The sequence below is a fragment of the Canis lupus genome, chromosome 11 (genome assembly GCF_003254725.2).
Source record: "Canis lupus dingo isolate Sandy chromosome 11, ASM325472v2, whole genome shotgun sequence".
Taxonomy (NCBI): domain Eukaryota; kingdom Metazoa; phylum Chordata; class Mammalia; order Carnivora; family Canidae; genus Canis; species Canis lupus.
In genome coordinates, this window is record NC_064253.1 from 14,802,503 (window position 1) to 14,829,896 (window position 27,394).

Genomic DNA, 27,394 nt, shown 5'->3' on the forward strand with positions numbered 1-27,394 from the left:
AAAAATCTAAGTAGGCTTTCCTCAGACTATTAAAAGCCATTAGGGAATCTGCCATAATAAAGACATCTTCTCATAAAAGGAATAATAGATCTATTGCTTATGAGACTCTCAGAAACTAAAGTCACAAATCTGGTGGGACGGATCGAGCACTTAAAAGCAGTTAAAGTGCTGGCCACCTATCTCCAAGATACCTATGCTAGGCTAAATTGGTCACGGCATGGGTTAGATTGATACTAGGTCACCCATCCATCTCAAGAAAATTTCTGTGCAATGAGGTACACTGTAAGACACCACAAAATTCTCAACCTACGGGCACATCTCTCTTAGTTATTAATCTGCTTCCAAGAGACCCATGGCTTAGCTAAAGAAATAGAATCCTCAAGTTTCAAAGAATTAAGTATACCACCTTCCCAGCATCTTACTTTATGTCTAAGAACTGTAATCCTGAAGGCTGTAGATTTCTACAAAAATGGCAAAATCTGAGACATCTGGGTGTCTCAGTGGTTGAGCATCTGCCTGTGGCTCAGGTCCCGATCCTTGTGTCCTGGGATCGAATCCCACCATCGGGCTCTCCGCAGGGAGCCTGCTTCTCCTTCTGCCTAGTCTCTGCCTCTCTCTGTGTATCTCTCATGAATAAATAAATAAAATATTTTTTTAAATGGCAAAATCTTACTAAGAAACCTAGAATTACAAGGACCATTATGGGGAATGTTCCAATTTGATAAGATTGGTCATTTAAGTGTACCTGAAAGCAAGTGAACACTTGCTGTGAACACACAGAATAGGATATCTATTTTCATTGGCATGCAGGAACCTCCAAACAGCTGCAAAATGTGAAAGTATTTTCATTGAAAGATTCACCACAAAAGACTGATGAAAAATTAAACCGCTATAGGTACCTAAAAGACGGTAAGACTAATGTGACTCCTATTACTCATGTCTATCCTCCTTTACTCTTACTAAGAGCACTTAGTCTACTGATCTTCTGTTTGAAGTGTCTTTCCACTCTGAAGAGGTAACAAGATCATAAACAAAAGTCCACCAGGTTAGTGGACTTACAGATACCCCTATATGAACCTCTCCCAGGACTGGCTCCTGGGAAGAGATAGAAGGATTCTCCAATAAGCTGCTACCAGGTATTCCCTTAAATAGCCAAGGTGAAATTAAAGTTAAAACCTAAGCAAAGTCTGCTAGATACTGGAAATACTCTCTACTTGAAACTTCACTTGCTCAGGGCCCTGCAGATGGGATCCTGGAAAAATTGGCAGAAGCCAGCAAAGGGTGGGGATTCTTGAGAGTCAGTTCTTGCAGATAACTATCCATTATGCCCATTTGAGAGAGGAAGATAAAATGTCACATTGTCCCTTCCTTTCCAAACCCAAGTCCATAGGTTTTTTTTCCAACTTTTTTCTCCCAGGAACAGTAAATGTCTTCTTGTTTATCTCATTTTGAGTTCTGAGAATTTGGCTTGGCAACTGTCAGATTGAGGGCTTTCAAAATATGGCTGGGAAGAAATGTGGGTTGAACCCCAGTTGTGGCTACAGATGGCCAGACTATGTGAGCTCGCATCATAAAAATGAAGCCGTCAGATTAATTAATTTTAAGTGTCCCTTTCATCTCTAAAATTATTTAATCAGATGAATTTGAGTGACTTCCCATAGTCCAATTATTAAGACCAATCCAGCAGTCTAAACTATTGAATTGGACAGAAACTCTAGTTCTAACAAGCTTAAGAAGGGAAAAAAATTATTGATTCACTTAATTGAGAAGGCCAGAAATAATGTTGGCTCCATATATGATTGGATTCAGAGGTCCAGTGATGTCATTAGAACTTGGTTTCTCTCCAGCCCTTGACATTATCTTCCAGTGAGTTGGCTTCTTTCTCTGGCTTTACATAATGGCCCCCTGACAGCTCCAGGATTGTAATCTCCCAGGATTATCTCCAACTGGGCTATTTTGGCTGCCATATATAACCCTGAATCACTGCAGCCTGAGGCTGATGCTCAGCCCTGATTGAATTGTGGCTTGTGCCCCCATTGCAAATGTTCTGTATTTTCAGCTGAGAGTGCTTTAACTAACATAGATTTTAATACCAGGAAATGAGGCACTGCAGAAAACATACTAATTTAATAGAAGATGATAGGTAAAGGACTGAGAAGAAAAAGAAATATATATTTTTTAAAAAAGAAATTTTAAAAAAGAACAGAGAAGACCCTACTATTTACTCTACTCTTACTTTCTGGCAATTTTATCATACCATTTTGAAGGCGTCAGTTAACTATAGTCTCTATTATGTTGAAACCCCGACAATGTGCCTAACAAGTCTATAGCAATGAGGGACTTGGTAAGAAATGTGTTTAGAGTATTTTTTAACATTTCTTGAGGAAATCAATGAAGTCTTACGAGAAAGAGACAAACAGGCTGAATGTGGTCCACTATAAACACAGAACGAAGAAAAAAAATAGTTTCATTAAGAAAGGCCCTTTCTGTATTCCAAAATCATGGAATTTTGTAGCTTGGAAGAACTGAATTACCTACCTCAAATATAAATCCTTGTAAAGATTGGGAGGTAGGTGATTTGGAAAGATATAAAATTGAAGCACAAGAAAAACATGAGATTCAGACAACTCCTATTGAGTATTCTCTGCCTGATAAAGAATAAAACATATTTGTGTCCGTTAACCCAAAACGAAGGCCTCAAATCTCTTCCAAGGACAAGCCAAACACAGACGGGAGGCATTAAACTAAGATTCTAGGAAACAGAGACTTGTTATTAGGAGTCCAAGATCTCACACTCAAAAACCAGGACCACACTAACATCTCCTGGTATGGTACTGCACAGTGAAAATTACTAAGCTTGCCCATCAAGAGCTACAACTTAAATATTAAATCCCTTCAACACACGCTTATCTGGAGTGAATCACCTAAAGTTGTACAGCCCTACAAAATGTATCATACCCAATGTTTACCTCAGATGAAAGACAAAAGAGGGATCTTCCTGGGGCACAACATGAGGCACAAAACAAGAAGAGAACTGATAAGTGAGTTTATTCGGAGGCTGCTGTATGTAACAAAAGAAGTCACTATACTACCATGTCAGAAAACTCTCATCGCTCCCAATAAGCAGGCTATGTATGGTTTATGCTGGGTACCAGTGAGCTTTGTGTACTACTGCCCTTTTCCAGAAAGAATTTTCATTATGCTTCTCCTGTGCTTTCTCTACTACTTTCTACTGAATGTGAAGACAGGTAATAACTGTGTTTAATATTAATACAATGAGGAGCTACACTTAGATGTGATGGGAAAAACACTGACCCAACCATAGCTCTGGAATCAAAACATTGGAGACTTCGATCTGTCCCATTTTGGGGAAGACTGAATGTATTTCATGCTGGTGTAAGCATTTTCAGGGTGCATATTTATTTGAAAAGGAGCTAATTTTGAATGTTGATCAGTTAAAAGGGAAAACTATATTTCGCATTTGCTTAAATCTTCCACATCCATCCCAATCTTTCCCCACTATATAATAGCAATAGAATTTTATTTTTCACCCTGTTTCAGAAATAATTCCTGAATTGTCCAAGTCAATGAGGGTAATCTCTTCTTGCTTGCTGGTGATTAGTTAAAAACCCAGGGTCAAGCCAATCAGCAAATTCCTCTTATGCCAATGATTTGGGATGAGGGTGTCACCTAAATTGTCTCCATGGAGTGAAGCTAAGATTTATGTTTATGTTGACATTTGTGGGAAAGTTGTTTACTCTCCCACTGGACATGAATAGGAAGTCAACGAGATGAAACCAAAACAGAAGATGATAGAGTAAAAATAGGAAAAGTTCATCAGTTTCCTGTATCCTTCCTGAGCCCTAGAACAACTAGTCTTGGAATCTCTTAGAACTGGAAATCTTGTAATTTCCAATTATACAAGATTAAAAATGTTATTAAGTCATATTTTTCTTGCTTACAGCTCAAAACACCCTAATTTGCTATCTCTATGCTAATGACACCCTCTATCAGTAATGAATGTAGTCAGCTACAAGGGACAGATATCTAACACTAGATTAAACACATGAAGGGTTTGGCTTTTCTCTGGAAGTAGGACATCTGGGGATACATAGTCCAGGGTCAATACAATAACTATATTCCAGGCTTGCTCAATCATTTCATTCAGCCTTCTGTAACAGGCACTCTCTACCTTGTTATCAGAAGTTAGCTGTGTTAGTATTTCAATCAGGAAGAATGGAAAAGGCAAATAACCAAAGGCCAATGAATCTGCTGCTCTTTTAAATAGTTTTCATCTAACTAGTTCACAACAATTGCAACATACATTTTATTGGTCAGAACTGTGTCATGTGACCATGCTAGGTACAAGGAAAAATGGGCAGTACAGTTTTCACAGGTGGACCTATTTCTATTACCAAACAAATAAAAATTATATCCATAAGGTAGAAGGGAAGATTGCCATTAGGTAGGCAAACTAACCATCACCACCACATTCTCAAATTTTTGCCTCCAGCTCAGACCTCACCTCCAATCTCTTGACTCATAATATCAAACATGTAATTTAAAACCCATACTTGTGGATTCCAGATACCTCAAATTGAATATGTCTAAAAACAAAGCAAGGAGGGTCCAAACACAATCTGTTCCTCTATAATGGTTTTTTGTTTGTTTCTTTCTCTTATTTTCTTGATTTTTTTTCATGGGGGAGGCTAACCAGGTTGGTTTTGATCTGATAAATGCACACATCACCCTCCTCCCCACTTTGAGGGGTGTCAGCACCTATCAGCATTAGCTCTTATGATGGTTAATTTTATATGTCAGCTTGATTGGGCCACAGGTGCCCAGACATTTGGTCAAACATTGTTCTGAGTGCTTCTGTGAGAGTATTTCTGGATGAGATTAACGTGTGAACTGATAGACTAAATAAAGCAGGGTATCCCCACTAAGGGAGGTAAGACTTGTCCAAATCATTTGGAGATCAGAATAGAACAAAAAGTCCAAGTAGAAAGGAATTCCTCAGGACATCTGAGTGGCTCAGTAGTTGAGCATCTGCCTTTGCCTTAGGCCGTGATCCTGGGGTCCTGCGATAGAGTTCTGCATCAGGCTCCCCATAGGGAGCCTGCTTCTCCCTCTGCCTATGTCTCTGCCTCTCTCTGTGTGTCTCTCACGAATAAATAAATAAAATCTTAAAAAAAAAAAAAAAAGGAAGGAAGGAAAGAACCCTTCTTGCTGGATGCTTGAGAGGGCCATCAGTCTTCTGCCCTTATACTAGAATTTTAACATCACCAGCTTTCCTTGGTCTCTGGCTTGCTGACTCTAGAACTTGGTACTTCTCATGCTTCATAGTTATATCCATTCCTTAAAATCAATCTCTCCTTTCCTTCCTGCCACCCTCCCTCTCCATTTATATGGTTCTCTGGAGAATCTTCTTCAAGTCATTGCCATCTCAATGAATGGTGCCACCTCTTAGTCATTGAATGGCCTGACCAACTACCTAAGTATACCTACAAAAACCTAGAAATCATTCTTCATTCAACTTTTATGCATCCCCTCCATGTACTGAATTTATCATCAGATTGAGTCAGTACTTCTTTCTAGTGTATTTCAAATCAATCCACTTCTCTCCATCTCCAATGCCACCACTTTAGCAAAGCCACTGGACTCTGGAAATTTCTAATTGACTCTCCTGTTTCTACTCAATCCTTTCCAATACAATTTGTATGTAGCTTTTAGAATGATCTTGGAAACCATAAATCAGATGTCATCTCCAGCTTAAAATGCTCCAACAACTTACCATTACAATTTATCATGTGATGGTCCACACGGTCTCATAAAGTAGTTCACCTACACCTCTCCAACTTCATCGCTTTTACCTCTTTGCTTACTTGAAGTCACATCAGTCTTCTCGCTGTTCCTCAGATATGCCAAGCCCTTTTCCCCTTTGCAATTTTGTGCTGTCTAAATGATTGACCTTTCCCTTTCCATGTGGCTAGTTTATTCTCATCACTTAGATCTCCCCATTTGGCTTTGCCATCCCCTCCAGGTAATCATTCATCATTTAATCAAATAACCCTTCATAATGGTTAATCATAATCTATAATCCCAATCTGTAAGTATTTTTCACTTACTGTATCTCATGCCCTATCTAAAATATATGCTCTATCAGGACAAGAAACTAGTCTTTAGAGTTAATTGATACTTCCAGGTTCAAGCACAATATTCAATGCTCAGAATATTTACTGAATGATTTCATTAATTCATTCAACAAATATTTATTGAAGTCTTAAAAGGAATTGTTTGACATACTAGGAATATAGCAGTAAATGAAAGGGCCAGAGTTATCACCTTCATGGCACGTTCCTTCTGGAGGTTGCGGGGAGCCAGAGACGAAACAAGTAGTATATCAGAAGGAGACTATTTTTTTATGAAAAGCCCGTTGGGCATTTGTTCAGAATATTTTCTCTTTCTTAGAACTTAGACAAGAACCAGATGCCAAGAAAACACTAGGAAGTTTGGCATACACTATCCTTTCCAAATAAGCCCTTAGAATGTGCAGATGCTGTCATATACATCCTGGGAAACTGACTTTAGTGTCAGTTACCCTGACATATATACAAGAGGCCATGGCATCCACGGACTTCCTGGGGGGGTGGGGGGGAGAGGAGTGCTAATCGGTTATTGACTGAGATAGTGATCAGACAGGCAAATAGACAATAGCCAAACTCACTGTGAAGATTCACAATCTTAATTATTCCAAGGCCAAAAAAGTCAACAAGATGGAATGTGACGGACTGAATACAAATGCCAAAATGCTAAACCAAAAGGAAGCTGAAGAGAAAAAATAGAATAAATGGGATAGCACATTAGATTACTGCCTGTCAGCAAAGCTCATGACAGCACTGGCTGCCAGCTGTGGAAATGCTGTGAACGAATGGCATGCCATCCCAAACCATCACACCCAGTCTTGCCAAGGCTCCTGTCAACACACAGCTGGGCTTCTCTTGGCATAGTGGTTGATGTTCTCTCTCAATTTATTAACAATTGCTTCATTTTGGTTGATTCTAAGGATGAAATAATTCTAATATTTTTCACAGCTGATGAAATTAATTGCTGAATTCAGACTTTGGGGATTATTTTGCCAATAATTTCTTGCCCAGATTTAAGATAATATCCATTTTCAATGTGACTGCTCACAGACTCTAATGATAACTGTGAGTCACACATTTCAGCCTCAGCGTGTTACATGCTTTAAGAGGTACTACTTGGCACAGGGTGAGTGGAAGCCAATGCAAATGGAGGAAAATCATAGCAAATGTTACAAGTAAACAATAACAATAATGATAATAATGTTTAAAAAACTAACAATTATTAAGCCAGGAACTTTAGTAAGCACTTTATTATGCATTATCCCAGGCAGCCCTCACAACAGTTTTGCAAGACAGGTACAATTATTTTCCTTATTTTACAAAAACAGGAAAGGCAAGGAGGAGACACAGCTCTCTGAAGTCTGTACCTCTTGTTTTGGAGGAGGCAGCAAAGCCAAGCATTCACATATTCACAGCATCCTTATGTGAAATTGCGAAAAACTGGAACTCACCCAAATGCCCATCAACACAAGAACATGTATCCCACTGGAGTATAAACATACAATGGAATACTATTCAGTGGTAAAAGATTAGAGATGACTGATGTTATAAACAACATACGTGAAGCAAAATCAACATGCAGGATGAAAGAAGACACAAAAAGAGTACATAAAACACAATTCTATTTATACAAAATTTTAGGAAATTCTGACTATTGTATACTGACAAAAAAGAAAAAACGATCAGGTACTGCTCGTGAATGGGAGAAGGATTGCCAAGGAGACAAAGAAAATTTTGAAAGTGATGAGTGTGTTTGTTGTCTGGATGGTAGTGGCGGTTTCGCAGGTATGTTCATATACCAAAACATCAAATTGTGCACTAGAAGGTGAGTAGTTTATTATAGGTCTATTATACCTCAATAAAACTGTTCCTTAAAAGTAAGCAAAAATTGCCATGAGATGTCCCCGTGCTTTGTGTTCACATTTCCCTTTGGCTTTGGATGACTCAAGACAAAAGACATGACCCTGTTCTAATATGGCTGGCACCTAGTGACAAGAAATATTGGCAGAGACACTAAAAGGCACAGCATCTCAGCATCAGACTTCACCCAGGAAAGCCATAGAAGAGACTAATGGTATGGAGTACCAATGCTAGGCTGAATTGTCCTAAGAGATGCTTTGCTGAGATTCTCTGGGTAATTAGCCTTGCCCCTTGCATCCCTCAGATGGTGGAAGTGTGTCTTCATCGATTCTCACTGAATTCACAGTTACCAATTCATTCTGTACCCAGAAAACCACATGAATCTCAATTAAGTGCAAGTTCTTTCATGAGATATGTGGAAAGTCAAATTTTAAGAGTCATAAAATCATCATCTTCTAACTTTATCACACTATAGAGCTCCCTTGATTGCCACTGAATGTGTAAAAAGAAAATCAGGAGATCTGCATCTCGTACCAACTTGCAACGCATTTCCAAAATGGCATATGCTGTGTCACTCTGACACTTAAGGGAAAGAGGGAAGAATGAGCCACAGAGAGGGACCTGAACAGCATTAGGTTTGCTGAGTCAGGGACTGTTGAACAGCAAGTGTTCTGGGACCCATCTGTACACACTACAGGGATTTAGAGTGGGGTTAGCTTGGAGGCATTTTGCAGTAACCAAGTACCTGCTTGTTTAAACCCTGTTCATTACTGTTCTGCTTTTTTTCCTAGGCAATACAGCATAATGAGCCTGAAAGTCAAAGCTTAGAGCCTGGAGGAGCATAGGAGACACACAGAAATTTTGAAATAAGACAGGATTCCTCCAAAGGAGCTGAAGAAAAAAAGATGGTAGCCCTCCCCTTCCCCTCCACAAAGGAAAGCTCACGCAAAGGTTACTTTCCTTGTGATTAAGAGTCTACACAATTAAAATTTTTAAGTGGCTGATTGAAGGATAATGTAGCAGATTTTATTCAGCCAAGTATACCTCAAGGGAAATTCAGCTTTCCTTTATTACTTTTACTGCATGCACACATTTTCCCTTAGAAATAAAAATTAAACCTTTGCACAATTGCTTCCAAATGCAGTTTCTCTTCACTCTAATAATGGTTTTCAGGAAACATCTGTAGCAAATTTAAATGCTCCTTTTTTAAAAAATGCATAGAGTTATCAAGAAACTGATGTAAAATATGAATATATGTAAGACTGAATAAACATCTGTTGCTAACCATCCGTCCTCTAAGTAACAAAATGTGCTCACTCCTCCTTGCTATGTGTTTACCTTTCAGGTGATTACCATTGTCGAAAGCATTCAAGAATGAACATACAGAGGGAGGGGGTATGGTAACCTCCAAGCGAAATTTCTTCTTTCTCTTTTTCACATGCTCACAGTCCCTTACAGTGCTAAGGATAATGAGAAATTAGGATGATTTGCTGAAATCCTTAACTTCCTATCTTTGGAGGAGTTCATTTATTTTTGCAGGCTTTGAAATGCAAAATAGGTAGGAATAAGGAGAGTAGTGAAAGAATGCTGGCCAGTCTGGTTAGACGTAGTACGTACAATAACAATGGCTAACATTTTTTTTAAATTCAAATTCAATTTGTCAACATATAGTATAACACCCAGTGCTCATCCCATCAAGTGCCCTCCTCAGTGCCCATCACCCAGTTACCCCATCCCTCTACCCACTGCCCCTTCCACAACCCTTTGTTTGTTTCCCAGAGTTAGGAGTCTCTAGCGGTTGGTCTCCTGCTCTAATTTTCCCCATTCACCCATCAGAAAAGACGAATACCCACGATTTGCTTCAACGTGGATGGAACTGGAGGGTATTATGCTGAGTGAAATAAGTCAATTGGAAAAGGACAGTCATCATATGGTTTCACTCATATGTGGAATATAATAAATAGTGAAAGGGATTCTAGGGGAAGGGAGGGAACAATGGCTAACATTTGGTGCCTGGCTCCTACTTCCCAGGGAGTTCACCCATTTAATACTGCCCTCCTACCTGCACTTGGCATTTGGTTCTTACCATTTAACCAAAATTGGGGTTCAGCAATGGCAAGCTACTTGCCCACAGCCTATTATTAGTGACACAGTCATGAAGGACAACCAGGTCTTCCTAAAGAAGCTCATGTTATTTTCTAAGTGAGAAAAAAAATACAGAATATTGAACTGAAGCATTCTAACACATTGTCCACTCTTACATAAAAAAATAGCTTGATTTATCTCAGTGAGGCCAACCTGAAAAAAAGAAAACGCCTCTTTAAGAATATTTCTATGCCTCAATTGCATCTAAATTCTGCCAATCTACTTAGGGACAGATCGTCTTTTTCTGCACTATCGAACAGTTAACAAGGAGCCTACTTGTTACTTTCCTTGCCATCATGTCCCTGGAAATCCAATTTGAGAACCTGATTTTAGTCTTTAATGCTGTCCTCTATTCCACTGTGGATCTGAAAAGAATACTTGAAATCTTCAGATTTTGAATAGGAGTATGAAGATCTAATAAGATGTCAGCAAGAAAAAAGCTACTGCAGTATATTTAACAACATACAAAATCTCTTCTGTAGGGGCATCTGGGTGGCTCAGCGGTTGAGCATCTGCCTTTGGCTCAGATCATGATCCTGGAGTCCTGGAATTGAGTCCCACATTGGGCTCTGTGTGGGGAACCTGCTTCTCCCTCTGCCTGTGTCTTTTCCTCACTCTGTGTCTCTCGTGAATAAATAAATAAAATCTTTTTTAAAAAACCCACGTCTTCTATAAAGTTCTGGAACTCCTAAGTCATTATCCTTTTGGGTGGACTTCCTTATCCATCTACACACATTTAATTTTATATCCTCATTGCATAATACATTCTTTTATGTCACATGCCCACTGGACATTATCCCATTCGATGAAAAATATGATACTTTATTGTTTGGCTCTTCTTCAAACTGGATTACTGAAGGATGTTTCAAAGTTAATAACTCTAACTATCTGAAATAAAACCTACTTACTCGCCTAGAGAAAAAAAAATCATACATGCTGCACATACACACTCACTCATAAATTCCCCAACTTTGGATCCCACGTCCTGATATTATCATGAAGAAGAAAGAAGTTACAAGATTAGAAAATTTAAAATCCAAAAAACTATAACCAACATTCAGGAATCATACCACTAATATTATGTCAACTCTAGGCCTAACATTCTTCTGGGTTCTCCAACCTCTGTTATTTCATTTAATCCTCACAAAAATCCAACAAGATAATTCCTTTTACTTTCCCTGTTTTATTGATGATGAAACAGAAGCGCAGGAATTAGCACAAGACTATGTAGGAAATACAGAAACCAGATCTAAACTGAAAGGGACTAGTTTCTGAGTATGAGGCTTTTTTTGTTGTTCCTATAACTGTCTTCCTTTCTCACCCACTAGTACAAATAGAATCTAACACTAGTGAGGGCAGCCAATTTTTTACAATAACTAACATTTTTGATGAAGTGGTCTGTGGCATTCTAAATTACCCACATTCAACTTAGCCTTCCATTATCAGCAGGACCCACTGGAGTGGAATTAGTGAATTAAGACCTCCTACCCAAAGTATAAAAGTATTAAAGACCAAAAAGACATAAAAATCTGTCTCCTTCATGTCTCTGTCTACTCGGTGGATTTCATTTTATTCTTTTGGAAACGTGCACACCTATTGAACCCAAGTATAAAAGGTAATAAGAGAAAATTTCTGCTGTGAATGGAAATGAAATGTGACTATGAAAACATTATTACTAGGAAAGTATTACTTAAGTGGAGAGAAAAAAGAGCATCCTCATGTCAGTCCTTCTGTGTGGCAGGCCACTCGGAAAGGTGGTGAACAATTTCAACATTTATTTGCTCTAGGTCAGCAGAATTCTCTCATAGGTGAAGTATTGCCCGTAGACTCTCACTGAGATCTTGATGTTCTGAGCAAAACCCAATGAATACTTTGCGCTCTAGAAAAGAAACTTGTTATCAGTCTGGAGCCCACATGTGGTAAGGCTGCCTTTAGCTGTAGTTCCTGACCTTTTTTTCTCCCTGAGAAACTATGGCTGTGAAAGGTTCCATCCATAACATTTTTGTCACCTATAATATCTTGCTTCGTTGAAAGCTGTCCCACCTGAAAAGCTTTATTTTCAAAAACGTTGTTACTGCCTTAACCTTACCATAATTAATTCAATAAAAGTTATGAGCACTTGCTTAGATGCAAGGTATTACATTCAACACTTCTAAATGATAACAAGGACAGAGCAAAAAAACACAACTTCTACTGAAGAACCCCCAAATCACGTAATTCAGGAGAAGGGAAATATTTACGTTAAATATTCGAGCTGGGAGTAATTTTTAAAATTTAATCATGGATAAAGAAACAAGTTTAACTAGAGAAGGAAAAAAAGAAACTTGACAGACCAGTGTGCTCTATGCCCAACGCGGTGTTAGCCACAGTGCCGAGTCACTTCAGTCATTCCCAAAGGCACACCCAGGAACTAACTCTTGTTCTTTCCAACTGACAAAGAGAAAGTTACCTGGGTCGCCCCTGGCGCCTGGCTGATCTCAACTTCCAAGGCGGTGGAGGATCTCCCGGCCCCCAGGCCAAGTGACTCTTCACATGCCCTATATTTTGAAGAAATCCGTGGGCCTGGAAAATGAGAGAATAGACACCTGTACCTGAGAAGGACCCTGACAAGACCCAGCGTCCCACAAATAAGAGCTGGTGATCATGACAATAGTGACAGCAGAAACAGAAGCCGACGAAGCCATCATCTGATTCCTCCACTGCACCAGTCAGCCTTTCTCCCACACCCTTCCACTTCCATTTCCACACAAAATGCTGACAGACTTCCCCCTGCCACCTGCCTTTGCATTTGTCCTCCTCTTTCTTATTGTGTTATTTGCATAAAACGATTCTCATCCTTTTCTTCTTTCTACTTTATCTCCTCCCAACCCACCTGATAACCTCTGCCAGCAGCAACCAAGATACTTCTCCAGGGCTTCCACAGTGACAAACTGAACATCTGACAATCACCTAGGGCTGTGGGGTGTTCTGGAACTCGCCTTCACCTCAATTATTTTAAAACTCAGCTCCTGAACAAAGGAGAAAGTTTTAACAACACCAGGTCCACCTCGATGTTATTTCTTCAGTCACACAGAGATTGCTGTAGATGAAGGAAAGAGAAGACAGAGAAAGCGGTTTCCCTTTCTAGTTAAACTTGTTTCTTCTTCTTCTTCTTCTTCTTCTTCTTCTTCTTCTTCTTCTTCTTCTTCTTCTTCTTCTTCTTTTTTACGAAGTCTCCCTGGTAGCTTGGCTGCTGGAAAAAGAAAATAATTTTCATAATAAAGTCTAGCTGTCGTACATATGAAATGCCCCCTACAAAATAACTCCTCTTCTGTAGGATGCTAAAACACAGATTTTCACACCAGAATAATAATTTTAGACTGAAAGGAAGGAATTCTTCCCGCTTTAGCTTTCGTATTCTCTCAAGGTCTGTAATCCAACAAGACAGTATTATCCATTCAAAATGTGATCTGGACCTCTGATGACCGCTAACTTTTACCTCCTTATATAAGCAGGGGATTCAGATCCATGAAGTCAATATATTAAGCAGTGCTCGACCATGGCAGTCCCTGGCAACCACTCAATTCACTGAATGAAGCAATTTGTGTCAGATTCATATGGCTTAGATTTATTTACACAGATTGAACCATTGAGGGTCATTTGATGTTCAAGCCTTATTCTGAAGATGGCACATAATTCAGGAATGCTGAATCAGAAGAGCCTTCCCCAGGGACTAATTCTCAAGAACCAGCATAACATGTATCTGCTTTGTCAATTTCCATTTAAGCAGAATTAAAGGTTACCCTACCAGATGCTCTAGAAGCTAGTAACAAACAGCATTTCCCCCTGTGAGTATTATAATAAATTCAGAAAAGGTCCGGTTCTGACACCCAAAAGGCAGCAACATTATATCACTGACAACATGCTATTAGCAGTCATTTTCACTTATTACTGTTTTTCAGGCTTATACTGGGCTGGCTTATGTTTTGTTTTATTGTATCTTCATAACATTTTCCAATGGAAGCTCGAGAGCTATATTTTTTTGTGTACACACTATAATTTTTCACATAAAGTATAACAATAGCTTCTCGTGGAATCTATGCATTAAAGGACTCAACATCAACTGTATTATCTTCCCAACCAGTTTCTGGACAGAACAGCAATATGCTCAGAGTCTAATGGAATTGAACTTAGCCTTCACCCTCTTTTCCAAAGAGCTTCCTCACAAAAAACTACCAACATACCTCTTCATTCCCATGTCACTCTCATGTGTACCCAATGTACACCTGGACAATTCTTTCCAATATTCCCTTGCCCAAGCCTTCCATCCCCAGTTCTGAACTTCTGCATGTGGTGCTTGTGATAAATAACATTTTCTTTAATCATTGTAGATATCCGAGTACATTCTTATCCAGGTAATTCACAGATAACATACTTTGACTTAAGGCTCAAATGTTACAAGTCAGTTGGTAGTAGTTGGTCAAAGAGAAATAACTTTCTGATTTATTTATTCTAAAGACTAATGAAGAAGAAAAGAGAAGGAATGGAAGGAGAGCACAAGGGAGGGAGGGAAGGAGGAGAGGAAAGAGATTATTTCGGTAGAAATTAGAGGTAAGCAAAGAGAAGTGGCTTTAATCATCGGGGAAGGAGGAAGGCAGTACTAACAAGGAAGAGATACACAGTTAAAGCTCTGAGAGAGCTTTAACCTGGGACAGGGTGAAGTCCTGCACTTCGATAGAGAAACTCTCCATCTCAGAACAGAGTATTTGTCTACTAAGCTGCATAAAGATGACATGGCGGATATTTGCAAATTTTCAGAAGCCTTACTTACAGTTGGGAATTCCCAACACCACAAGTCCCAGTAGGAGACAGGACCAAATTCCAGATAAATGTCAAAATTTCTAGAAACTCACTGCTGGGGCTTCTCCAGTAGGTATGGTATGGGCATGTGCCCTGGGCCACAGCCTTTACATTGGAAGACAGTGTGCAAAAATGTAGAAACTGTGGGAATTCCCATGGGTTGGAGAAGGAGTGTGAGCAGACAAGCTCCTTGGGTAACAGTGGCAGTGGGACACAGTGCAGGTCTAATGCAGAGGAAGTGACACCCCTGTTCTTCTGCAAACTTCTGGCTAGGCCTGCTCTGTGACACCATATTGGGCATTTTTGAACCTATCTACAGAGACCCAAACTGGTTTTCAAGCTCTCCTATTGATTATGTAACTTATCCAATATTGTTTTATGAAATTACTTCTCTGCCCAAAACAGTGAAAGTGAGGGAGTATATAACTTCACACATGATATATATAAAATATATAAAATATGCATGTGAAATTATATATGAAATACATATATATGTATATATACACACATATGAAATTCCCCTCTCTAGAGCAACAGATTTCTGTCAAATTCCCACAATCTTACAACGCAGTAGAAAGGAATAACACCATTACCATTGGTGTACATTGGATGTACACCAATACATCCAATCCCATTATTGACAGATGAGGAAGCCCATACCCAGAAGAGTTAAGGAGATCACCAAAAGCCAATCAATTCAAAAAGCAGAGTGAGGCCTAGAATGATTTCTAATTAAATGCCCTTCTCGCCACACCATGAAAGTACCTTCATTATTGGGTGTGGTATTTCAGTTATAGATTGCCTTCATATGGATTGAGTTACATTTTGTCTTAAGAAAGATCATTCTAGGTTTGTATTTGATTGAGTTGTCTGTATCTGGTTATCTGTTCACCTATTAGTATTGATATAGGTAGATGATGATGGGGACCTCAGAAAAAGGTAGTTAACCTAGAGAAAGGACTCAATGGAGTAAGAATCAGAGGCATGAGGATATGACAAGCAGGTTTCTGCTATAACACTCCCTGGTTTGGAACATATACTTAGTTAGAGCAACATCCTTTTGTGTGGTGCTGCGTAGCTGGTTTTGCTGCTGTAGAGGCCAGATTTTGAACACTGACACATATAACTATAATAGTTAGAATATTTCCTCAACTCTAGACCATATGAGGAAAACAAAAGGATTTGTTGAAAGGAAATGAACTCAATATACAATGAGAACTTTCTACATGCACAATTAGCTTAAACACAATGACACTTAGCAAAGTTTTACCACCACATTCAAGTCTCAATTTCTGATTTCTCAATGCTTTGCAACAGCTTATAGTCTAGCCTCTGGATTGAATCGGTTTGAAACCCTTTCCTTCTGGAATTGTCCAGGGCTGTAGATAGATATTCATATGTATATGTGAATGCACTTTTGTCCCATGCTCCCTTGGCTTTATGTTGCCTTCATATATCAGGACCATGATTTTTTTTATAAAATAAACTCTTCTTCCCTATACCCAGTAATTGCTGAAATTCTTTGTAAAATGCTGATATTCCAACAGGATTCCTCAAGAGATTTGCTTCTCTCCAACACACTTTGCAAAATTCTTGGCACTAATATACCACCTATTTTCTCCAGAACAGCTTCACTGACCTGAGCATTTTGCACACTAACTCATCTATACCTTACATTTCTTATTTGTCATTTTCTGGCATGACAGGAAAATGGAAAGTCTTGCATACTAATCATACTTTGACAAGTAGCCTACCTTTTTCTTGTTAGGATTCAAGTTAAAATCAGATTCACCATTATGCATAAATGTGGACTTCACATACAGACACACACACACACACACACACACGTACCAGTTCACACCCAGGATCAAGTGGCTGCAAAACCAAAACAGGGAGCCTACCAGATTGGCACAACCTTTATCCCAAGATACTCTTGAAACTCAATCTTTTCCCTAAGCAGAAGGTATTTACTCCTATCTCCTTGAGAAATCCAATTTTAATGACTTCCCCTTCTCTTCCAAAATGAAGCTGAACTGACAGCTCACTTCTAACATCCTTTAAAATTACTGCAAATTATCTACACTATAGAGGATCCGTTGTATGGGTTATCTAAACTATAAATAATCTAAAAATGACACATCCTAGGTTTTATAATGCATTGCCTTTTTGAAACCAAATTACAGCATTAATTATATTTGGCTTCAGCAAATATTAAAATTTCTTTACATGCCCTAAGCCCAAATATCTAATGAAGAGACTGGAGTATAAGCTAGAATCATGCAGTTCCCCAGAGAAAGCCAAACTTAAAGTTTAAACCACTAACAATAACCTACAGAGCAGTTCATCCCCACAGGGCAGGTCAGCTTTAAGCTAGCATCTGTCCTGTCCTTTCGATACGGCAGGTCTGTCCCTTCCACCTCGACTTAGATGATCCTAGCTCGCCTTGCTGGTGGCATAGTCCTTGATACACAGGGGCACACAAACTGCTTTTAATGATATATTTGTGGCTCTCAAAGTGGATAATCAAGGTCTGGAAATGCTATTATTGTAACAGCTGCAACACTAACCCTCTATGAGAAGTTCACTTTCTAGCTGCCTGATGTCTAAGGTTCCAAATGTTTCAAGTCTGGAAGGTGGGTGTGGGGGTGAAGGGAGGCAAAATGACGATCACAGCAGGACCCCTGAAAACATCAAAACACTGTCTGTTCTTGCCTTTTGTGAAGTCGACCCTTGAGCTATTTGTTCGGGTCTCCCTACCAACTTCATGATGAATGAGGTTTTCCAAGGGCTTTTCCGCACAGCGCTGTTATTTCACTGGGGTTCGGTGAGTACTTTAAACAGATGAAGACAAAGAAAGCCAGCCATATAATTCAGTGTCTGATTGCTTTTCCACATGTCAGTGGTGAAAAGTACAACTCCGCCTTGAGCAGCTCTGAGTGGCTGCTTGATTGAATCCAGTAAAGGCTGATAAATTTTGGAATGCTCTTTCAACACAAGAAAAATAGCATCTAGATGGAATATGGAGCTGCGGTGCTTTGCACCTTACAAGAGAAACCTCAAAGAAATCAGGGCTTTTCACCATGGGGCATGAAAAAAGAGAAGCAAAAAGGCATTTCCCACCCCCCTCTCCCAGTCACATCATCAACATCTGGAGGACAAGAGCTGACCCACTTCTTTTTTTAACCTCAAGTGATTTTTTTTTTGAAGCACTGAGTGCAATTGCAGCATGTAAGCAATGGGTTATTAATTTAGAAGCAAATTAATTTCAATACTAAGTGTTTCCAGAAACAAAATTTTACAAGATGCAGGGAGAAGTACAGAGAAAGCTTATTCTACTTTTATAATACATTTTCTACTGCCTGGGGAAAGAAAAGTGTCCTCGCTGTACTCCAACAACTTTCCCCAGATGGGTTGAGGAAAGAGACATAGTACTAAGATCCACGGGAGCTATACCTGTGGAGTCTAAGCAGCCCCTTTGTCTCTACAGATAAGAAAATCTGATCATACTGGAGCTAGTTGACCAAAAACAAGGGATAGAGAGCAGGATCAAACCCTAGGATACAATTTAGTGCAAAAGAAGCCCTGGGCTAAGCACAGAGTCACCTCCTTGACTCAGTTGCAGAAACATCACCTCTTGGTGCCTCAAAACCTTCCCTTGAGGGTAATTTTTGCTTATATATTGCTTTGCAAGAGTTGCCATAAAAGGCTTTAAGTAACACATCCTTGAGTAAAAGCTTTCCCTAGGACTCCAGGCACAGTATATTCCATGTAGCTAAATAACAACAGCTCACAGTAAAATTACACATAATCAATAGTCTGTCCACTGATCCAAATGCCCCAGGGGCCCATTTCTGAGGATTTTATTGTATATCTATCCCAGGCGTGCATATGGTGGAGCCTACTGATTCACACACAGCTGTTTTTCTCCTGTTAGTGCATGATTATTTTCAAGTGTTTTACTAGAACAGATGTTTTAAGAGCATGCTGAGTACACGTCTTTCCTCAACTTTTTTATTTACGTACACAGCAGATTGCCATGCTGCTGTCCTTTTGATACTGGAGGGGTGGGGACGTGGTGCAATCAGCAAACAACGTCAATTTTCTTCAACATTCTCGAGCCGAGACACTTCTGGCTAGCTCCATCCCCACAATCCCCGCTAGCAGAGACCCTCTTGGTCTCCATTCCTCTGTCACTTGTTCTTCCCCTGATCCTTCCTCTCATCACACTGTTTGAACTTGGTTTTTCCACACTGAGATTTTTCATGTCAGAGCCAACTGAATACACCAACGTCCTATATAGAATGCAATTTTCTCTGTTGGGTTTGTGCCTGCTCCAAATCGTTGAATTTAGATAACAGCATATTTCCTGAAAGTCACCATGTACTTCTGCTTGAACCTACTGCAAAGTCAATCCTATCCTGGTGCTACAAAAATCTGTTACCATGGAAAATAATATTCTGCCTCACGTTCATCAAAAGAGGCTGCCAACCTTGTCGATTGTGCATCAGCAGAATGTACATAGCCCTAAATGGAAGAGTTTTCCCACCTAAAGAACATGATTTCAGGTCTTTAAAGCAGAGGCTACAGATGGATTTGTGCCTTCAATAGGATGTTAAGTGATTCTCCAAAATATCTTGGTAGGAAAGTAAAGGTTCTTTTCTGGTGCTCACTCCTTGCCAGTTTATAAACTGTTTCTTTCAGGATTAACACAATTGTTCAAAGCACTTTAGAATATTTCTAAATTTAGAATATTTGAGGAAGCTAAGTGGAGACGGGAAAAGAGTGATGAGCCTTTTCAATACCTCTCTGCCCATCTAGAGAGGGCATTCCCCTTCACAGGACTTAAATTCAGGACAGCTTTATTCTTTCCACAAATGCATCTTCAATTCAGAGCTTTAGGAATTGTCAAATGTCAAAATCAAATGGCCATTTCATGTCAAGCTCCTTTTCACAGCGAACTAATCATCTCATAGTTGATAGTTCTACCAACATTAACAGAGTTCCAGTTATAATCTATGTACTCTACTACATGCTGGGGACCTTGGTGGGAGGACACATGGCCATTTTCTGGTAGAGAAGTAACACGGCACCCCCAGTAATTAGACTCTTGAGCCACAAGAGCCTTGCTCAGAGGACAGTACCAAGGTCACTAGGGAAGTACTCATTTTCTATCCACACAAATGAACTGACTCACTTTGAAGTAGAATTTCTGTAGAAGAGAATTTCTCTTTCCCTCCCTTCCATTCCATTGAATATTTCTGACTGAGAAAGAAGGACTAGCATTGGTGAAAACAAATATTAATTATCAAAGCAGTGTGATAAGATGCTAAATGGAACTTTCCTTGTAATTGTGGCATGTCAGTTGAAGTATCAGGACTGAGGACACCGGATGAAGAGACATTCCTCTTTCTAAGGAGAGATATTAGAGTGGTTTTGTTTTGTTTTTTAGATTTTATTTATTTGGGACACCTGGGTGGCTCAGCAATTGGGTGGCTGCCTTCAGCTCAGGTGATGATCCCAGGATCTGGGATCGAGTCCCACATCAGGCTCCTGCGAAGAGCCTACTTCTCCCTCTGCCTGTGCCTCTGTCTCTGTCTCTGTCTCTCTCTCTCTCTCTCTCTCTGTCTCTCATGAATAAATAAATAAAACTTTAAAAATATTTAGATTTTATTTATTTATTTGAGAGAGAGAGAAAAAGTGAGAGAGTGAAAGCATGAGTCGGGTAGGGGCAGAGAAAGAAGCAGCCTCCTTGCTGAGCAGGGAGCCTGATGTGAGGCTTGATCCCAGGACCCTGAGATCATGATTTGAGCCAAAGGTAGACACTTAACCAACTGAGACACCCAGGCATAAAGAGGCTAGAGTATTCTTGTAAGACCTATTAAAGTCTTACAAGACTTTGGCAGGACTTGCCTGTCAGTATCCATCTCCCACTTACCACCCACATAAGAGAAGGCTAGAGAGTCATTAAGGAGTTTATGTGAAGGGAATTTATAGAAGTGGAAAAGGTGGTGGCATTATGCTCCCCTCTGCCTACCATAGGTACTTGACCTGTAGGAAGGGAAGTAGCTTTTCACAAGCAGATGGTTTCCTGATAACTATATCGGAGGCCAGCCCTAGACTACCACTGAAGTGGAGTGCAAGTAAATTCTTGGGAGAAATTAACACACATTCTTATATTGGGGGAAATTCAATAAGCAGCCTCACGCCTGTAAAAGCATTTATGTAGAAGCATAAATGTAGGGGCCATCTAAAGCATATGGCTATGCCAGAAAAAATCATCACAGGGCAAGAAGGGAGCACAGCATTTGTTCAGACTTGAATAGAAATAAATTTGAAATTTCTGTGGCTGGGCAACACCTTGGAGAGAAACAAGGCATGAAATGCCTGAAGGGGCCTCACTTAAGAAAGCTAACTGTAGCAAAGTGCTCCCAGCAGGAAGTACCCTGTAGGGTCTGGGCTATCTGGGGAAGGGTCACAATGTTCATTAACTCCCATGAAGGAAGAGTAGAGGGTGGTGGAGGGAGCGAGAGGCACTGGTTAAGTCAGCATCTATGCAACAGAAGAGTATAGAGAAGTAGAAAACAACTCAAAACCATTGTAGGGTCTATATTGGTTAGCATGAGCCACCATAACAAAACACCCTACACTGGGTGACTGAAACAACGGAAATTTATTTTTCACCATTCTGGAGGCTAGGAAGCCCAACATCAAAGTGCCAACCAGTTTGGTTACTGGTTAAAGCTCTCTTCCTGGTTTGTAACTGACCATCTGATCACAAGGTCCTCACATGGTGGAAAGAGAGAGGGAGTTCTCTGATATCTCTGTACACAGGCACTAATCCTCTCATTTCAGGGCTCTATCCTTATAACTTCATTTAACCTTAATCACTTCTGCAAAGTCCCTATCTCCAAATCCAGTCACATTGAGGCTTATGGCTTCCACATTTGAATCATGGCAAGAAACAATTCTGGCTACGGCAGTTTCATTTAAAAATAAATAAATAAATAAATAAATAAATAAATAGGCTATGGGAAGGCATCTGATGAAAACAAAATCATAGGCAATCTCTACCCACAAGCAAAATATCTTAAGAGTTGGGAGAAAAAGTGACTGATTTTGTGCTTAAATCTTCTCTGAGGAAAAGAAATGGTAAATGATCTGTAAGTACAAAAACGTGCCAGAAGGGAAATTCATTAGAAAAGCAAATCACAATGAGGAAAAGAGGAAAAAGAAACAGGGAGCATGAGCCTATTGTGTTCACAAGAAACTATATAACTAATTGAATGCATATGGAGTCTTTGGTTGATTTATGGTGGGAAATAAATTTAAATATAAATGCCATGTTAAAAATGATGTAGGATCTTAGACTTTAAAACTTTGAGTTTGTAGAATACATAAGTATGTAGAAAAGTTTAAAATAAAACTGACTTGAAGAAAGAGAAATTATAGAAAGGAAAAATTCAACTCTGCATTTACTGCATTTATAAGAACCTGATTTATAACCAAATATTTGAGGAAAATGTGTTGGCTTGCTTGAAAGAATAAAGGAAAATGTAAATATACTACATAAATGTGTTGGTTATTTATTATAAACTCTAAAATCGTCTATGCTTCCTGTAGGGAAAAGAAACTACAGCAAGATGTGAATTTAAAGTAATAAAGTTCAAGATGGTAGACTCTGCATATGCCTTTGCCTCTTCTCCTTTGAAACTCATTAAAATGGCAGTTAAAAAAGACACAAGGAAGTAAATTCATAAAAGTGCTGAGAACATATGGGACACCAATGGACCAGATATTTTTGCAGATTTCTGGATGACAGAGCAGGGAATAGAATGGTTCTATGTATACATGAAAGCAGAGGGAGCCATCACTCAAACCATGATCAGAAGGGAGGGCTAAGGCAGGAAGTTAATCGTGGAACCTTCCAGAAAGAGCAAGTAGAAAGAGCAGGAGGACCAATTGCCAAAATTTTTAAACGCAATAAAATGTTTGGAAAATAAAGTTGATACATTCTTCAGACAATAGAGCAGAAAGGACGGAGAAATTCAAAATATGAGCAAAAAGATAAGAGACATACAAAATCAATCCGTTGGCCAGCATCTGATTAACAGAAATCCTATAAAAATGAAACACAGGTACAAAGGAAAAGATTCCATTGTACCCTGATGAGTGGCCTGGGGGCATGTAATAGAATCCAGAAGAAAAGAAATGGAATCCTCGCACACTACATGTCTCAGCAGTAAAAAATAATTACATACTTATAGTAATATAAAAGATTGATTATTTTTAGCCTCAAAGGCAACAAACATAGTCAGAAAGCACAGAAAGTATGGTTGTAATTGCAGAACAGACTGTAAATGTTATCAACCTTGACAATATAAAAGCCAAAATTAAATTGAAGGAACGTGGGAAGAAAAAAAAATGTAAAGAAAAGGCAAGGGAGAAGGTAAAAGAAGGGACTAAAGTTTTCATCATAGAGCAAAATCAAGTCAACTGATTAAAGTAAAGGGAACAAGAGATAAGATTATTTATATATTTTGTAAAGTTATGAAAAGGACCAAAAGTAAAACTGAAAATACTAATGTAACCACCAAAGTTAAGGGAAAGGATGAAGGAGCCAAATCATCATCTCTCACAGCAGGGAGTAATAGGAAATTGTACAAGGTCATTGAATTAAGAAATCGGGGTTGATGAATTTTTTTCAATAACTACCAGAATTTCTTTTTAATGCTTAAAAGAGATGCTGGTGGAAATGAACCTGAGAATGTGAGGAATAGGGCAAGAGGGTTTCCCTCCTCTTTATAAGCTCACCTATATCCCCGATGTCTTACCTTGTGTATGTATTACTTGGACAAAAACAAATAAGAACAAATTCACCGGGGGGATCCCTGGGTGGCTCAGCAGTTTGGCACCTGCCTTCTATTCAGGGCATGATCTTGGAGTCCTGGGATGGAGTCCCACATCGAGCTCCCTGCATGGAGCCTGCTTCTGTCTCTGCCTCTCTCTCTCTCTCTCTCTCTCTCTGTCTCTCTCATTAATAAATAAATAAAATCTTAAAAAAAAAAAAAAAAAAGAACAAAGTCACCAAAGCTAAAGTATTAAGCCAAAGCCAACTGTCTCCTTTTTCCACATGCTGAGTGAAGTCAGGGCCATGGCCAGGTGTGGAACGCAGATTTTAATCTTGGAAGGAACTGAATGACATTTTAAAATAGTCAATGTAAGTAACTCAGTATATATAGGAACTGAAACCATCCTGTGTCTTTTCTCTCTCTGTGTATCCCTCTCTCTCTCTCTCTCTCTCTCTCTCACACACACACACACACACAAACCACACATGCACACACCCCACAGAATTTGCACATATGATTGTACCCTTTCTCTGTTGAGACACACAACACACTGTAATGACTACTTCTTCACAGAGTCAAATAATAAATCCTTGGATAAAAATTAACTCATTCTAAAAATAAATTCTGTGTTCAAAGACACAAAGTGTGGAATAAAAGGTAAACAACTTTTTACCAGCTTCCCCAAGTAAAATGGTCAAAATAGGCAAAGACCCCAACCAGGCTACTACACTCCTAACACACTTGATTTAACCAAAGTGTGGGTTAGTAACCTCTTTCTATAAAGGATTAGAGAGTAAACATTTTAGGCTTTGTGGATCGTACTCAACTCTGCCACTGTAGCATGGAAGCTGCCATAGACAATATACAATATATGAATGTGAATGCATGTGTTCCAATGAAACTTATTTACAAAACAGACTGTGGACAGTATTTGGCCACAGGATATAGTTTGCCCATCCCTGAACTAAAGGATCAAGGACATTAAGACATTTTCCAATTATTAAAAAGAAAGCACATATTCTAACTTAAATAACTTGTGGCTAAATTATAATAAAAACAATATCCTGGGGCAACCCAGGTGGCTCAGCGGTTTAGCGCTTGCCTTCAGTTCAGGGCCTGATCCTGGAGACCCAGGATCGAGTCCCACGTCAAGCTCCCTGCATGGAACCTGCTTCTCCCTCTTCCTGTGTCTCTGCCTCTCTCTCTCTCTCTCTCTCTCTCTGTGTGTGTGTGTGTCTCATAAATAAATGAATAAAATCTTAAAAAAAAACTATATCCTTTCAATTATTGTTATATATAATTCCTGATGTTCAAATGCCTTTTGAATAAGTTCTGGTAAAAAAAAAAAAAAAAAAAAAACAAAAAACAAAAACAAAGCTAAAGCATATTCTCTTTCCTTCCCATAATTCACACATCAATAAAATAAAAAGACCCTTTTAGCTAGCTAACATATTTGATCTCCTCTTTCTCCATCAAAATGAGAAGCCCAATGGTTTCAACTTCGGTTACATTTTAAAATATTGTTAAAGGAAAAACTGTGGCCCTCTCTCAACATCAGTGGACAATGACATCTAGCTTTAGATTGCTACAAGGGATGTTTAATGCCTTCAAATAACCGACATCAGGTAAACATAAAGATGAGCACCTGTCAAGGACATAGATGACTCCCTGAAGCCTGTAACCTTAATCACAATCAAATCACATTTGTTAAGCAACTTGGTGTTCCTGGGGCCAAGAAATATTCTACTAAGTTTGTTTGTTTGTTTGTTCAATGAATTGGCAGTGTGGATAAAAAGTAAAATTCAAATATCATATCAGCTTTCACATGAAAATCCTGATTATATTTCTGATGGCTGTGAGCAAAGTAGTGTCCTAAATAGAATTCTACAGAGCTTTAATGATAGGATCAAAAAGGATAAAAAATCACAAGTGACAAGGAAAAGCTCATTTGATATGTGACCAAAACAAGGGATATTGAGATATCTTCCAGCCACGCAAAGAAATCCTCAAAACTAACTTGGGCAGTTCCTATCAGATCCTACATGATTATAATTATAATGCCAAGTGCAAAGAGGAAAAACACCCAAACCTTACAAATCATGGTGTATCCAAGAATGAAGGAGACTGTCAACAATGGCACGTGTACAAAAAAATTTAATTCTAACTAAAATGAATGTTGTACGACAGTAGAAGACAGGTTTGGGAAACGTGAATTTTGTTTTGTGTCATGTTGTGTTTTGTTTTGTTTTGGCAGCTTTAGAGAAAAAAGAGCTCATGAACATACCCAGTAAATACACACCTGAGTACACACCAGCATGTATACACACAAAGCAAGGGAGGCTATTTGAGATTCAGTAAGATTTTTTAAATGATCAATTCTCTCTGCAGCCACTCCAAATCCTTCATAGACAAAGGATATTTCCCAATTCTAACCAGAAGAAAAATATAAGATCCGCACACAAAGATTATTTGTTCAAATCCCGCCTCAATCTTCACAGATACTTTTTAATCAACATGCAAATGAGGCATGCTTCCCTGCAAAATTACTGGTTCCTTATTTAATTTTAGCATTAAAATAATAATTGGCACCTAAAGACTATTCCTTAGCCCAAAGGCTTTTAACATTTGAAAACTGTATAAGCACTACTCAGCTGAACATACACATTCATTGTAAGAAATAGGAAAAATCATTGTTATAAATGAAGGCTTCTTTTTCTAGGAAAAAAAATGCAAAGTAAAAGCAGGTCTAAAGGAACACCCAGTCCTCTTTCTTGTCAGTTCTGCCTTTGCTTACTGTGTTTAGATACACACATATCCTATGAAATGACCCAAATTCTTGTTATTTCTTATTCCCTATCTTGTAATCAAAGCTGCCTATTATCCAAGTCTGGGGTGACCAGCTAATGATCTGCAAAAGAATTACAACCAAAGCTATCAGTGACTGGTAAAGAAGAGTATCAGCCCTTCCCAAATAAAAATGCATTTGACAGGAACCCTCCATGCTGTGGGCTAGTGGCATCCTGTGTGTTCTGTGACTGAGTCAACGGGACAAACAGCTCAGGGCCAAGGGGCCTTAAGCATCTGTGGAGTGACACCATCTATTCCATTCTCTAGCTAACCTACACATAGACCAGCAATGTCTACTTAAATAGACTCATCAATGTGGACTCTGGTGACATGGAAATTCACAATAAAAGTCCAGGGAAAAGAGTTCTCCATGACAAAATGCTTCAAATAACCAAAGCAGATAACTCAATCTGTGGAAAGAGTGGTTGAGATCACTGGTGAACTGGCATCTTTAAGCAAGACATCTCTTATACACTGTCAGTTTGAAGTTCATTTTTAAATCTCCATGAGGCTATATGCTGGTGCTTTCTAAAACATACTAAATGAATGTTTAAAAGTTAATATGCTTGGGGCACCTGGTGTCACAATCGGTTAAGTGCCTGACTCTTGGTTTCAGCTTAGGTTGTGATCTCAGGGTCAGGAGATCAAGCCCCACATTGGGCTCCGCACTCTGTGTGGAGATTTTCTCTCTCTCCCTGCTCCTTCCTG

The 27,394-nt window shown here is 39.1% G+C and overlaps 2 long non-coding RNA genes across 5 annotated transcripts in view; one reads left to right on the forward strand and one right to left on the reverse strand.

The window, feature by feature from the left end:
• LOC112650102 (uncharacterized) overlaps nt 1–9,317 on the forward strand; it is a 38,417-nt gene extending 29,100 nt beyond the window's left edge. The window contains exon 4 of one of the 2 annotated variants that reach the window (XR_003129955.3): nt 8,798–9,317. This is a non-coding gene — a long non-coding RNA (uncharacterized LOC112650102). The remainder of the gene's footprint in view (nt 1–8,797) is intronic. The other variant, XR_003129956.3, reaches the window with a different exon arrangement.
• The window catches only part of LOC118350176 (uncharacterized), a 323,534-nt gene that overhangs the window by 128,197 nt on the left and 167,943 nt on the right, over nt 1–27,394 (reverse strand). The window contains exons 4-6 of one of the 3 annotated variants that reach the window (XR_007413937.1): nt 13,024–13,380; nt 12,601–12,713; nt 11,695–12,030 (exon numbers count right to left, since the gene is read on the reverse strand). This is a non-coding gene — a long non-coding RNA (uncharacterized LOC118350176). Of the gene's footprint in view, nt 1–11,694; nt 12,031–12,600; nt 12,714–13,023; nt 13,384–27,394 lie in introns of those variants that run through there. The other 2 variants (XR_007413936.1, XR_007413938.1) reach the window with 2 other exon arrangements.